The following is a 15,353-nucleotide window of genomic DNA, read 5'->3' on the forward strand; positions in this document are numbered from 1 at the left end:
AATTCAAAGTAGTGCTGCTATGTGTAAACTCAATTCTGTCATTTTTTGGCTTTGGTTTTGTTTTCTGTTCTGTTTCTATTTCTCTGTTTTGTTTTGTTTTTTTCCTTCTTTACTGTAGGTCACATGAACACATTTTAGAAGTCCATTTTAATGTATATACACTGTTTTGGGGTGTACCTCTTTATAAGTTTTTAAAGTAGTTGCTCTAACTATTATAGTGTTTATATATATAACTTATCAAATTTTATTAGTGACACATTTTACTAGTTCAAGTTTGGAATCTTTGCCTCCCTGTATATACCCCTCTGTTTATATTTTTCATAAATATTTTCTCCGTATACTTTAATCACCATTAGATGGTTATAATTATTGCTTCAGCCATCAAAGATAAATTGGAAAGCTCAAGAGAAGAGTTTTTATCTGTTTATTACATTTAGCTACATTTTTGCTCTGTATGTATTTTTCCTTCCTTCCTTCCAGATCTTCCCAGATTTCTTCTTTTACCATTTTGATTCTATCTGGAGACCTTCCTTTAGTTATTCTTTTAGAGTAGCTCTGTTAGAAATAATTTCTCTTTGTTTTCTTTTATATGATCATATCTTGATTTCCCCTTCATTCCTGAAGAATATTTTCACTGGATACTGAATTCTAAGTTGAAAATTTTCTTTCAGTCCATAAAAAATATAGTACCACTACTTTCTGTCTTCTGTGATTTCTGAGGAGATATCTACTGTCATTTCAATTGTTTTTCCACTATACGTGAGGTTTCACTTATCTCTGGCTCCTTCAAGACTTTTATGTTCTTGATCAGTCTTCAGAGATTTACTATGTTTCTTGACATGCATTCCATTTGGCTGATCCTGTTTGCAATTTGCAGCTTTCTGAATCTGTAATTTTAGGATTTTTGAAAATTTTGGAAATTTCAGCTGTTTTTTTTTTTAAATACTTTATCATCCTGATATATTGTATCCTTTATTTCTGTGATAAAAGTGACACAACTGTTAGATATTTAATCATAATCTCACATGTCCCTGAGGTTCTGTTCGTTTTTTTCTCTATTGCTCAAATCAAGATATTTCCATTTTTCTGTTTTCAAGTTCACTGACTCCTTTCTCTTTTCTATCCATTCTGCTCTTGAACCCATCCACTGAGGGTTTTTTTTTTTTATTGGTTATTGCATTTTTTTAAGTTCTAAAATTTACATTTGGCTCCTTTTTATATCCTCTATTTTTTTTTTTTTTTTTTTTTTTGCTGGAGCTTTGTAATTTTCTTTTCTTTTCTTCTTTTTTTAAGATTTTATTTATTTATTTGACAGAGAGAGAGACAGCCAGTGAGAGAGGGAACACAAGCAGGAGGAATGGGAGAGGAAGAAGCAGGCTCCCAGCAGAGCAGAAGCCCAATGCGGGACTCGATCCCAGGACCCTGGGATCACGCCCTGGGCCGAAGGCAGACGCTTAATGACTGAGACACCCAGGTGCCCCTGTAATTTTATTTTTATTTAATTCAAGTCTGCTAGCAATTGTTCATTTAAGCATTTTTATGATGAATGTTTTAAAATCCTAGTCAGATGATTCTAGCATGTGTCCCATCTCAGTGGCATCTGTTAGTTATCTTTTCTCATTCAGTTTGAGATCTTCCTGGTTCTTGGTATAACAAGGATTTTCTACTGAAACCTAGATATTTTAGATATTGTAAGACTCTGGACTTAGAAGACTTAACTCTGGTGTTTTAGTACTCTTTGAAACTAGTCTGGTGTGTGAAGGGGGCTGCTGCTTCATTACTACCAGATAGAGTGAAAGTCCAGGTTCCAAATTCAGCCTCCACTGACATTTGAGGTGCGGGAGCGTATTCTCATTGCTGCTGGGTGGGAGTTGAAGTTCTGACTCTCCAAGTGTTCTTCATTAACACTGTGTTTCTGTGTGTACTGGGGAAGAGGGAATAATTTTGTTGCTGCTGAATGGTGGTGAATGTCCTGATTCTCCATTAGGCCTCTTCTGACAGCATTCCAGTGAGAAGTGGGGAGGATGCTTCATTACCACTGAGTGGTGGTGAGAGTCTATACTCCCCATATAGCCCTCACTGATATCATGGAATGAGTGTGTGTTGGGGCGGGGGGTGGTTAGAGGGGAGGGTAGAGGCTCATTTCTTCAAGGCAGCAATAAAAGCCATGGCTTTCCACTTACTTTTCTGATACCACTCTGGTATCCCCGCTTGCCTTCTCTGATAACACCCTGGTATCCCCCACGTGGCCTTGGCTGGCATGGATGTGGTTGAGTCCACAGATCTTTTTCTTTTGATGTCCGGTGGAATAGAGTCAATATTATCTGCCCCTTTCCAGGTCTACCGGCCAGAGAAAGCAGGTTTTACTTGGGTGTTTGTTTTTATGTTCCAATTGGTGTTTCTGGGTTTCTTCCCAAGGATGCAGTCTGGAATATATGGAACAAAAAGAAAACCCTAAGGACCTTTCCATTATAATGTTTCTTGGGTCCTGAAAGATCTCTAGCTGGTTTGCTTTCTTCTCTCCACTTTTAAGAGTCTTCTTAAATTTGTTTTACATACAATATCCAGGAATTTTAGTTGTACTTAGTGGGAAGAATAGGAAAAACTAAGTCTACTCCACTTTTCCAGAAGAAGTCCTCAGTTAGGTTAACCATGACTCTGACAGCCGTGTAGCAAATAAGAGGCAAGTATAGAATCAAGGAGAGTAAGAGGCTATTACCATAATCTAGGGAACTTAAATGAGCATAGTAACTTTGAAGATGATGAGAGCTGGTTAGATTCTAAATATATTGTTAAAATAAAATAACTAATATTTGCTGAAGATTTAGATATAGAATAAAAGATAAATAGAACAATGAAGTGTAATTCTAAAAATTTTAGTCTAAGCTTTGGAGTTACCTTCAGCTCCCATGAGGAAAACTATGGATGGGCTCAATATGAAGGGAATGGGAGGTCGTAAGTATGGTTTTCATACGCCATTGAGTGATACTTATTAAACATCTAACTGGAAATATTACATAGTCATTGGATATGTGATTCAGAGTTCTGTAGAGAGGACTGAGCTGGACATCTAAATTCGGAAGTCATTATAATATTTAAAACCATGACAATAAAAAATATCATAAGGAAAGGACACAGCTAGAGATATGGACAAAAGACAGCCCTATGGCTCTCACATGTTAAAAGGTTTGGGAAAAGAGGAATCTAAAAGAAGAATTAGAAGAACGAGCCAGAAAGATGAAGAAAAATCAGAGTAAGCCATCTTGAAACCAAGTGAAGAAAGTATGCCAACAAGAAGGGTGAGGTCATCAATACGAAATAGTTCTGATAAGTCAAGTGACATGAGGTCTGAGATTTATGAATGGATTTATTATATGTAATAAAAGATGCATTAGTTTCCTGTGGTTTCCATAGCAAATTACCACAAATGGAGTGGCTTAAAAAACAAACTTATTTTCTCACTGTTCTAGAAGCCAGAAGTTTGAAATAAAGTAGGGATACCCTCCCTCTGGAGGCTCCAGGAGAGAACCCATTCCTTACCTCTTCTAGTGAGGAGCTGGAAGGGATGTGTGCTAGCCATCTTTGGCCTGTAGCCTTGTAACTCCAATATTTGCCTCCATTTTAACATAGCCTTTTCCTCAGTGTGTAATCTCCCTCTTCCTCTCTTTTACAAAGACACTGGTGGTAGCATTTAGGTCCCAACTAGATTATAGAAAATATTTTTTCTCATCTCAAGATCCTTAAATTAGTCACATTTGTATAAACTTTACCATGTAAGGTAACATTGACAGGTTTCAGGGTTTAGGACATTGGGTCGATCCTTGCAAGCTATTATCAGCCTACCACAACCGAGAAAACACATAGATAAAATATGTTAAATTGTTATTAATTTATCAAGATGTTAAATGAGACAATAACTGTCTCTCAGAATCAGGACCAAAGGGCAATGCTAAGAATAATGGTGACAAGTACCCATTGCCAGGCTTGAAACAAGGAAACAAAACCAGCCTTATAATGTCTACAGCACATCTCACTGCTGGCCTGCATGAGAGATGCTTAGAGGTACTACAGAGAATCTTTAGAGATTATTTGGGGGAAAACCTCTTCGGGGTATTTCCACTCCGATGGCCAGAGAAAGTAAGTGGAAGAAAAACAGTCAAAGAAGTGGAAGGGTAACCGCCAGAAAGGAAAACTCACCTCAGCTGAATGCATAACAGAACTACAAAAATCAAAAGGCCCCAGAGCTGTTGCGAGACTACTGCAGAGAATGGCAAAGAACAACATGTCCCTTGAGCTTGGATATCCTTTCCTAGAAAAGACTGAAGCTTATCAGTGTGACAAGTTAAAAAGGAGAGGACAGGCAAAAATGTGCATCATTTCTTGTGGGCCAGTTGGGAAAGACCGACCATGGCCTCAGAGACATCATCTTGAATGAATATAATCTGAGAGGAATGGCTGCCTCTTGGATTGTGTGGGCCCAACAGGATGTGCTTAGAGACACCAAGGCAAGAAAAAGGGGGGCAACTAGAAGAGGCCAGACAAGGAGTATAACACATGCCTCTAGAGAGGCAACCAAGAATGAGAATCCAAGAACACAGGTATAGCTGTCTCTTCCTCTGATCCTTCTCGCCCTGCCCATCTCAGCATCCTTGGGAAAGCAAAAGCAGCAGAATTAGTTGTGTGAAATGAGGAGGTGGATAAAGAAGAGCAAAGGTACATTCTAGGTGTGCATCCCCTATAATTGAAATGGGAAGGAGTCAGCCTGAGCTCCTCCAAATTTGATGTAAAAGAGAAGTTTTTGCTCAGATGATACTAGAATTTTTTCATAAATAAAAATTATTTAATACTGTTAAAGGCTGTTAATACATGAAAGTATCTGAAAACCTGTGAGATCTAACCGATGAGAAGAAATTCTAGAGTTTTTTTTTCTGTGGGAAGACACTGAAAGGAAAAGAACAAAAACTGTGTTTCTTAATTGTACTTTCTCAAGCTCAGATCTTTTTATAAGGGATATATTAGTCACATATGATTTATATTATATGTGAATCAATATACTGTTTCCCCATTAAATCGATCAGTGAATTGATTTAAAGTATGCTGTGTATAAACTACCTTAGCAATTTTGGATCACCTCCTGTTATGACCAGGTTCTCTCTCCATCCCGTCCTGCCTCATGCTGATACTAAAAAGGCAATTGTCTCATCTCACAGAAGAAAGTTCATCAATCCAAGATCTTCCTCCACAGCAAAGGAAGCACACATTTCCCTATGCCCCCAACTGCTCCAAACTCAAACTACATACTTTCAGTCTATGTTGAAATACATGTTAAAACGCCAAAACTACTGTAGGGGGGGAACTATGAATACAACTAAAAAAGGAAGAAATAAAGGATTTTCTCCCATTTGAAATGTAGCAACAAATATGAGAGTAATTTTTTCCAGAGTTGGGAAAGGCTTGAATCTTTACAGTGGAAATAGAGGACCCGTAGCCCAAACATTTTGCTGGGTGAAGCGATGCATGGAAAGAATCTACTATAACATAGAGAAAAACAGATTTTAAAAAGTATCTTGATGTAACAGAAGTTAGCAATCAAAATAAGCTTCACTGGTGATTTGTGTGATTTGGGGACTGCAGCTGCCCATCCTGCCAACTAACCCAGGAAAGGTAGCCCAGCTGTTTCCAGTGAAGAACTGCAACAATGGGAATTCTGTTCTCTGGGAGACAGGAGGATTAGCTGCCAATGATCCCAGTTGTGTGGAGGACCACACACAATTCAATTCAAACAAAAACCCAAAGTACAGCATTTGTGTGCCATGATATTTGTAAAATTCTGAGCTAATCCCCTAAAGGAATATACCATTCATGAAAAAATTATAAATAGAGCAGTACCACTAAATAGTCTTTTTGAAAAAATGACTTAAAAAATGTTCACTGGTCTCTAAGTTGTTTAAATAGCTGCCCATTTTATTATCTAAATTGCTTATAAAATATTTTGACTTTTTCCCCCCTGACGATATGTTTAGAAGTAAAAATTATAGGAACAATGACTGCTTCATTTGATGGCAGTCCATGGGTGTGCCTGACTCATTCTTCATTATACAGTTAGCCTTCCCTTTGAACGTTCATTTTTCCTTCCCCATTACTATTTAGGAAAATAAAATTTGGCTCTATTTTAATTAATAAAATGCCTTTTTAAAGGATACTCTTCTCTACTTGGAAAGAACTGCATGCTTCAATATGAAAATGGAAAATGAACAATGCCAAAAAGGGAAGGTCTGATCTTTGGTTTGTTATACACTTGCTTAAAGTGCTTCCATGGCTCTCCATGACCCACAGGAGAAAGCGCAAACGTTTTCAGGGCCTAAAAGTCCTCATTCCCACATCTCATCCTCAGTCACATCTCCAGCTGCTCCCTGCTTTTCCCCCTATAATTTGAAAAAGTAACTTTTCAGCTTTCCATAATTGTCATTTTTTTTATCCCTCTGTGGTTTGTCAGATAAAATGTTCTCTGCCAGTAATAAATCCCTTTCTGCAAACTTCAATTCACCTAGCAAACGTTTGCTCATTTTTTAAAGATCCAGCTCAAATTTCACTGTAAGATAGCCTTTCTTGAGCAATTTCATGCAGAAATCCTGTATCATCCATATGCTTTTACATACTTTTATAATAGTCCTATCACACTGTATTACAATGGATTGTTTATGACAGTATCTCTCTCCAGTAAATTGTGAGTTCTTTGAAGACTAGTGTTTGTGAAATTAAAATCTATTTTCCCAGGACCCTATGTTAATTTCTTGCCATACAGCAGACATTAAGTAAATATTTATTATATTTATGAAAAACAATGTGCCAATGACTGAATATTTTTATGCCTCGGTACCAACCAACCACAGGGTGCTGTCTCTCAGCCTACAGCCTGTCCCAACCTGCACTTGTGATCAGGACTTGAAGCAGAAGACGGTCATGCCTTTTGGTTGACAGGCCCTAACCACAAGTGGAAAGCTCAGCTAAGAACTGCTTCAAAGCATCTCCTTGTTCCACTGCCTATATCCCCTTTTTATAGTGTCCTAACAACAAACAAACAAGCAAAAGAACAAAAAAAGGGAAACTATTACTAAAAACCAAAACCCACATTGAAAGAGGAAAAAGAGAGGTTTTGTTTTTGTTTTGTTTTTTGTAGATACTATTAAAGTGTGAGTAAATAATGTCAGAATATGTTATCACTTGTCCTTTTCTCCTGGGCCTTATTCTTTTTTTAGCACTTGTTACATTTTTATTAATAGTCAAAATAGTTCAGAGATATGTATAGAAATATGTCATCCATACCTATTTAATTCCACCTTCTAAAGTAACCAGGATGATTAATTTGGTATCTATCCGCATGTGTGTTTTCCATGTGGGTGGAGTGTATTTGGAATGTACTGTTTGCTTTTTAATGATACTGAGATCCAACATGATTATGCATCCTTCTTTTTTAGATTTCACTTTTCTCTTCCTTTTCCAATTTTGACCAAAGTCTGAAACATGTCAGGACTAGCATTCCTAGAGGGTAGTTAATGCTTGATGACTTTCTTCCTCCTTCGCTAAACACTGAATGTGACATATTTTGCCCCACTTTGCAGCCCTTCAGTCACTAGGAAATCAAATAGGATTATAATTTCTGCACTTCAAAGGATGTCATTTTACACAATAGCAACTTGCAACAGCAAAACAAGTCTGATTAGGTTTTCTCTCTCTCTCCCCTCATTTCCTCTGCATCTCTCTCTCCTTTCACGCATATGCAAACACACATGCCTACCTAGAGGCAGAAGCAATGCCTCTACTCTGAAGTTTACTCTTTGTACATTTTCAAATTTCTTCAAAAGCGGTTCTACTCGAGGAAGATTTTATTTAGTGAAGCAGAGCTTACTAATTCAGCACAGGGACAATCCTTGCCCCTGTCACCCCTAACAAATGACATTTTGTACACAGTAAGTGCCAAATGAATGCATTTGTTGAAATGAATGAATAAATTTCATACTACAGTCACCGTTTTAGCTGTCTTTATACAGTACGAAGTCCATGGTATTCTGACAGATCTTTATTTTCTTCTTTTGCTGGTGGTCATTGCTTAAAATATTTCTAATGAAGCCGTGTTAATGCCATTCAAAGTCATATAATTTATAATTGAAATTGAAATTTTACTCTGAAATTTTGTCAGGAAGAACTTTATAAATATTTATGTTTGACACAAAATTTAAAATAACAACTGGGAAGAAGAACACAAGTAGAAATTGCAGATCAATGGTAGTAGTGATGGTAGTAGGACAGAGAAATATTCTTTCACTCAAGCAGAAATATACAGGCTTGAAAGATGTTTATTTTCAGTTTATGTTCAGTCTTCTCCTTTTTCCTTATGATTATACTCTCACATTTAGATTTCCTCTCTTTAAATCTATTTTGTCTTTACCACTATCTATATTCTAAAATGCTCCATTCTGCTTTCAACTTTTTTTATTCCTCTCAAAATATGTACAAGATTTTTAAAAATAGCAATACTGTCTTATCAAAAATAGGTTAAACAATTACCTAATAGACATGTTTATTATTTTTTCTTTTTATGTCTATTTTTGTCTTTATAATCCAACTAAAGGTGGCAATGAGAACATAAAGAGATTTACTCATTTTTCTAAAATTTCATTTTATAGCTGAGGAAACTGAGACCCCAAAATGCCAAATATCTTATCGACAATGATATAGCTAGTTTGAACAGATCCTGACCTACAGATATATCTACCGACATTCAGTCTGTGCTCTTTCCACTACACTTCATTATCTTTCAAATAAATCCAGTACTTTTCCACAAATACTTAATTTGATGCCATTGTTTAAGTTGGTATTAAATTAATATTAAATGTTTATTATAAAAGAAAATAATACCATCTTATTAAAAGTAGAATACAAAGGTAATAGTTCAGTTGTATGTGTTTCTAATAAGAAAAAATATAATCTGTGACACTGATAGCTTTATATTTTGTTAAATAATAACCCGATATTTAAGAACTTCAATTAATACTTTTCAACTGCCAGACTAATACTAACTAGTTTGTCATAGAGTTTCTAAATTATGCCCACAAAATAATAATAGTTCTGTTAAACACTAAGGAAAGTAATAAGATACTTTAAATATGTCCTCATAACCTGCAATGGAAAAGAACCACACACATACACTAACAGTTTTAAATTAATGCTCAGAGGTGCACTAAAAGTATTTTTATTATATAAAGCTCCAAACATTGGCACAAAAGAGAAGTTAACTATAAAAATAGATGATGTTTGTTATAGTTACCACTGGCATTTTTGAAATTATCTAAATATTCTAAATAATTTAAAGAAGTGATTTACTTTATTATTTACTATACTGACGAGTATGTCAACGATGTTATTCTAAACATTTTTTTCCAATAGTATGACCTAATCGCCCCCTCTGTAAACACATTTATTTGCTCCCATGACATCTACTGCTAAATTATCTAAGTTTATTAGAATATTTAGCAGAGTTGTTAGCTTCTTGGGAAGAAGGGGATGCTGTAGCAGAGAACTGTTTAGAACTATAGAAATTAATAAAAAATTAGTTGTAAAATTTCAATGAGAACTTGATTCTAATTTTAAAATCTTAGAAAGGGTTGCTTCTCCTTCCAAGATATTAAAGAAGGAACCAGGTTATGAAATTTCATGTATACATATACATACACACACATGTATTTGTGTGTATATGCACATGTATATATGTGTGTATATATATGACATTAGTAATAGCAGACCTGGACAGGAGCCCCATAGCTTAGCAAAACCACCACTTCCTTCTGCTCTGCTCTGTTATGTCCTTTCTGGAACATCTTCAATGCTTTACACATTCTCAGCAACTGTTTTGACCTTGCCTTTTACTTTTTAAGTCATAGCATGCACATAAGTACTAGCAAGGACCACTAAAAACCAGAATTTGTTTTTTTATGCTTTAAAAAATTAAATCACTTAAATTATACATGAGCAAAGTACAGGTTTAGTATATGGATATTTGATATTAATGAGTTCACAGAAAACTGTGCCAAGAAATATTTGCCAGAAAAGGGAAATATGTAAGGGGATAAATTAAATATATATTGTAATGTCATGCAGACACTGAGATGTCTTTTTCTGATTTAATAGTAATAAAATCTATGCCCCTAGCCCAAAAAATATTTTGATAGAGATTTATTGCAATTTACAAAATAATATAGTTTTGTAAATAGATTCAAGAAAGTTTCTTTGCTGTATACATTTATTTGAGCATTTTACAATGTGGAGTACAAAATACTTATCATAGACACTCAATAACTCATTTGACTTAATGAAAATAACATAGTAGTTTAATTCAGTACAGTGTAGGAATAATTCCACATGTAAAAACCAAATGTTTCTGAAAATTTTTTTTGTAAGAGGAAAGTGATAATTCTAAGCAATTAAGTTTTTTCATTAGATTATTCAGCAGAGGTATCTCAACAATTAGACCGGAAGAATTAAAGTTCAATGCTCTTGAAATTGATGTTTATATACTTTGAGAATGGAACAGGGTACTTGCTTGCTGGAAAGCTGTTTAAGTTTGGATTTGGGGTGAAAGTAGAAGAAATGTTCCCTGATCTGAGTGTATTCTGTGAAAATTGACTACCTATGTCACATACCTTCTCAGTTCATAATACTACTACTGGTGATGGAGACCACTTACTTGGTTTTTTCTTACCTGCTGATCACCACGTTAATTGCTCATGCAGGATTATCTCATTTAATGTGTATAACTCCTAATAAGGATGTTTTACATGAGAAAACTCCATTTTAAATATGAGAAAACTGAGACTCATATATGATATATGTAAGGCAAGATCATATGTTGAGTGACAACAAAGGAAAGTGATTACAGATCTCATAAACCCCCAAAAGTAGTGTTTAATAAGAGTAAAATATAGGCGGAAGCATTAAAGCCACTAAAATACACTGAATAGAAAAATGAGGCTAAAATGTTTGATTATTTTAGAACATGTGAAAAAGAATGAAATTAATTCAATTACTTTGATTAATTAATTCCAATATTAATGAGGGATGATTCCACTAGAAGAGGGATGGTGAAGTCCCCTTTGCAAGTGTCCTATCTAGCTGTCTGTTCAATTCTGCTCTAAAGATTTTGATTCCTCACTGTGAGAACTATCTCATCATATTGCAGTTTCCATTTATGTGGATTTGTAACATTAATTAAATGACAAATTTTTAGAGGATAAATCCTTGTGATATAGGGATATAAAATATTCAATCTGTATAGGAATTTTTTAATCTTAGAGTAAAAAAGCTATTATTATCTTTTTTGCATAGAAAAGTATAAAGAATTTTCAGGCTTATCAAATGCAGAATCATAATCACTAAAATCATAATTTTTTGAAGTCCAAAGGTAGGACAGTCATCCCTTGTTTAAAAAAAAAAATTATGCAACTGTTAAGACACGAACATGCCCTTCATATACCACTGTGTGATATACAGATTTCTACATTACTCTCAAAGATACTATATGCATTTTAGAAAATCCAGATAAATACCTGAAAACGTCCATCCTTTCATTTCTTTGTTTTTACTCTCTTTACCATAGAAAAATTAATATAAATTCTTATGCCTGGGGTCTTGTGAGGAGCCAGTCGCTCTTTAGAGAAGGTAGCTTCACCAACAAAGCAGCTTGTTTTCTCAAAGACTCTAGATGGCAGTAATCATTAAACCATTATGCAGAAGCTATTGGAAATGTTACACAATGGTAAGTACACGTATGTCCTTAAATATACTTATTTATAACCAATTTACATTACTCTATTATGGATCACTTTTTAAAATTCTCAGCCCACCAAAATAATTCCACATCTATTTCACTCAGCAATGATTTTCCAACAATGACTAGCTGGTATGTGCTGTGCTTCGTTAAGCATTCCCTTCTGTTTCTATTCTTCATATTTTGGCAACTAAGCTTTACAAGTTGACATATGGAATTTACAATCAAAACTACTTCAAATGAGCTCTTTCAGTAAACCTTAATGAAGAATGATGCAATCCAAGAAGAACAAAAACATCTTGGACTCATTTTTTTTCTTTTTTAGAAAACTATCAAAATACCAGCATTTAAAATGATTATAATTCTTCTACTGCCATAATTGAAATTAATTAACAGACAATAACAATTTCCAGACAGAAACGTCAGGGCTGAAAGACATACTAACATTGATACACATGCATTTCCATACTGGTAGTAAGACAGAAATCACTGGTACCATGTTGGTGCTTACATTACAATTTCATGCAATGGAGGATATGTTACTCATTTTGGACTTTAATGGTGATACAATGTGTTTGTTTTTCTTGAATATCCATAACAGAAAGACCAATGAATTGGTTGATTTTTATCATGGCAACAGAACTCATTCACAGTACAGGTAAAATACACAAGTACACACAAACATTCACTTACACACATGACTGAAAACTGTTGGGTTGAAAGACAGAGGAAGAGAGAGAGAGAAAAAGGGAGTGCAAGCCATGAGTTTAACTGTTTATATTTGGACACACTATACATTAGAATAGAGTAAGACCTCAGTTCCATGCATTTCAAACACAGTACCTCATTTGATCTGAAAAATTTAAACACTGATAAAAAAATTAATTTCTTCAAATATGAAATCCACACAGAGACAAGCCACAAATTAAGAAAGATTTTTTGGAAAACACATTTCTGATAAAGGACTTGGATCCCAAATATGCAAAGAACTCTTAAAATTCAATAAGAAAACTAACAACCTGAAAGATCTCTGAGTACCAATAAAGATAACACAGATGACAAATAAGTACATCAAAAGATGATCAATATGATTTGTCATAGGGAATTGCAAATTAAAAAAAAAAAAAGATACATCCCTACACACCAATTAAAATGGCTAAAATCTAAAACACTGACAATTTCAAATGCTGACAAGGACATGGAGCAACAGGAATTTTCATTCAGAGCTAGTGAGATTGAAAAATGGCATAGCTGCTCTGGAAAATAGTTTGGCAGTTTCCTATAAAGCTAAATATAATCTTACCTTAATATTCAGTAATTGTGCATCTGGGTATTTAATCAAAAGGCACAAAAACCTGCTCATGAATGTTTCCAACAGCTTATTTTCAATATCCCAAAACTGAAAGCACCAAGATGCCCTTCAACAGATGAATGGATAAACAACTGTGCTACATCTTTAGAGGGGAATATTATTTAGCAATAAAAAAAATAATTATCAAGTAATTAACATACAAAGATGAATCTTAAATGCCTTTTGCTAATTAAAAGAAGTCAGACTCACAACCATGTCCTATGGTTCCAATTGTATAAATCTCTGAGCAGGACAAATTATAGAGACACTAAAAACATCAGGATATGCCAGAGGTAGTGCTGACAAGGTGAAACACAAGGGATTTTTTTTTTAGGATGGTGAAACTATTCTCTGTAATACTGTAATTGTGGATGTATGACATTATGCATTTGTCAAAATCAATTGAACTTTACAGCACAAAGAGTGAACTTAATGTATACAAGTAAAAATAATTAGGAGGCTGGGCATATCTTCAGTATGGAATGCAGAGTATGACAAAACTATATAACTGTCTCATGCAAAACCTCACTGAAGAAATTTGGGAGACAGGTACTGACCTAAGTAACTCTGGAAATGAATGGAGTCTTTAAGACTAAAAGAAAAAAAAAGTAGCACATTCTACCTGATAAGAGTATTTCCCGCAATATGGGTCAGAAATTTCTATACTGTTGTACACACACACACACACTGCAACCGAAGAATTAGGTAAAGCTGGGAAAATGGTATTAGCTAACCATGGATAGAAAAAGTGGTGAAGGAAAAGGTTACTCATTAAAGAAAGGGCTCTGTCTCCTGAAGGAGAGGAAGAAAACAGCAGGGGAAGGAGAACAAGGACACCACATTCTCTCTACTTTGGAATGAGATGAAACTGCAAAGCACATGACTGACCACATTCCCAAGTCATGTGTCTGGGGAAATGGATTGGTGAAAGATTAAAGCACACATGTGACAGAAGGAACCAGAACCTCAAATCATGGGCATGGCGAAGTGACTATGCTATGCTAATTTCCTCTAGAACAAGCCACTGTCTGTCCCAAGAGGCAGAACCGTAAGCTAAAAAGTTACGTATAACACCTGTTAGAATAAAGCAAGATGCTGAGGATCCAGGAGATGGTGACAGTGAAGGAATAAGAGGAAACATGCAAAATACAGGCCTTCTACTACATGTTTCTATTAAAAAGCATAGTGGTGGTGACAGTTTAACAAAATAGAGTAAGAATAACTTCCACATTAATTTTTTTTTCCTAAATTTACTGTACCCTTCTGGGTTCCTCAGGTTGAGTGGCACTATAGTATTTTGGTTCTATTTGGACTTTGTATCGAAACGACTGGGTTCAAAAACTTGCTCCATTCTAAGTCTCATCATCTGTAAATGGAAATAATGGGGAAAATACTGAGAAATCTACCATAGATTTCTTATGAGAATTAAAAATGCATATACTAATAAGAGTTTGGCCCTCCTACGATTATTGTAAGAATTGCATGTGTTGATATATATAAAACACTTAGAATTTGGCTTTGCACATTTAAGGATTATATACTACTTACTGTTATTTTTATTCTTATCATCATCATCATCTTAATCATCTCCTGAATTATCACTTTAACCACCTGCAGTGCTGGTTTTATGCTGCCAGGCTTTGCTTCATACTGACACCAAAGTCATCATTTAGAAAGGCAATGTGGGTCACATTATATGCAAGCTTAAATTATCAAGGAAATACTAATTTACTTCAGGAAAATAAAAATGTATTTATGTGGTTTACTAAGCCATTCATGATTTATCTTCTGAGCATCTCTTCAGATTCATATCCTACCTCTTGCAACCTGCATCTTCAAGGTTAGCCATAGCAAGCTTGTTGCTACCCTCTAAACCCATTATATTTCATCTTCCCTGTGAGTCCAAGACAATGCTGCACTCTGCCTAGAGAGATCTTCAGCTGCTGGACCCTCATTCTCATCCACACTCTCCTGGGATATCACTTCTCAGGAAGCCTTCTTACTCCTTTTCTATTTTGGCATAAGTTTGTGTATCCCAGGCTTATATAGCATTATCTGCACATGCTTCTGATACAGTTCTTATAATACAACACTTTATTGTTCTCTTCATTTGTCTGTGCTTAGAAGATGCTTAATGTATATTTAGGAATAAAACAAAGAATGAGAGTGTCATGGTTT

The 15,353-nt window shown here is 35.0% G+C and overlaps 1 protein-coding gene across 8 annotated transcripts in view; it reads right to left on the minus strand.

The window, feature by feature from the left end:
- SEMA3A (semaphorin 3A) overlaps positions 1–15,353 on the minus strand; it is an 818,384-nt gene that overhangs the window by 710,111 nt on the left and 92,920 nt on the right. For all 8 annotated transcript variants that reach the window (XM_057304266.1, XM_057304265.1, XM_057304264.1 and 5 more), the window contains one exon: positions 2,184–2,426. The gene's annotated coding sequence lies outside the window, so the exon portion shown is untranslated. The remainder of the gene's footprint in view (positions 1–2,183; positions 2,427–15,353) is intronic.

Source organism: Ursus arctos, unplaced genomic scaffold (genome assembly GCF_023065955.2).
Source record: "Ursus arctos isolate Adak ecotype North America unplaced genomic scaffold, UrsArc2.0 scaffold_3, whole genome shotgun sequence".
NCBI lineage: Eukaryota > Metazoa > Chordata > Mammalia > Carnivora > Ursidae > Ursus > Ursus arctos.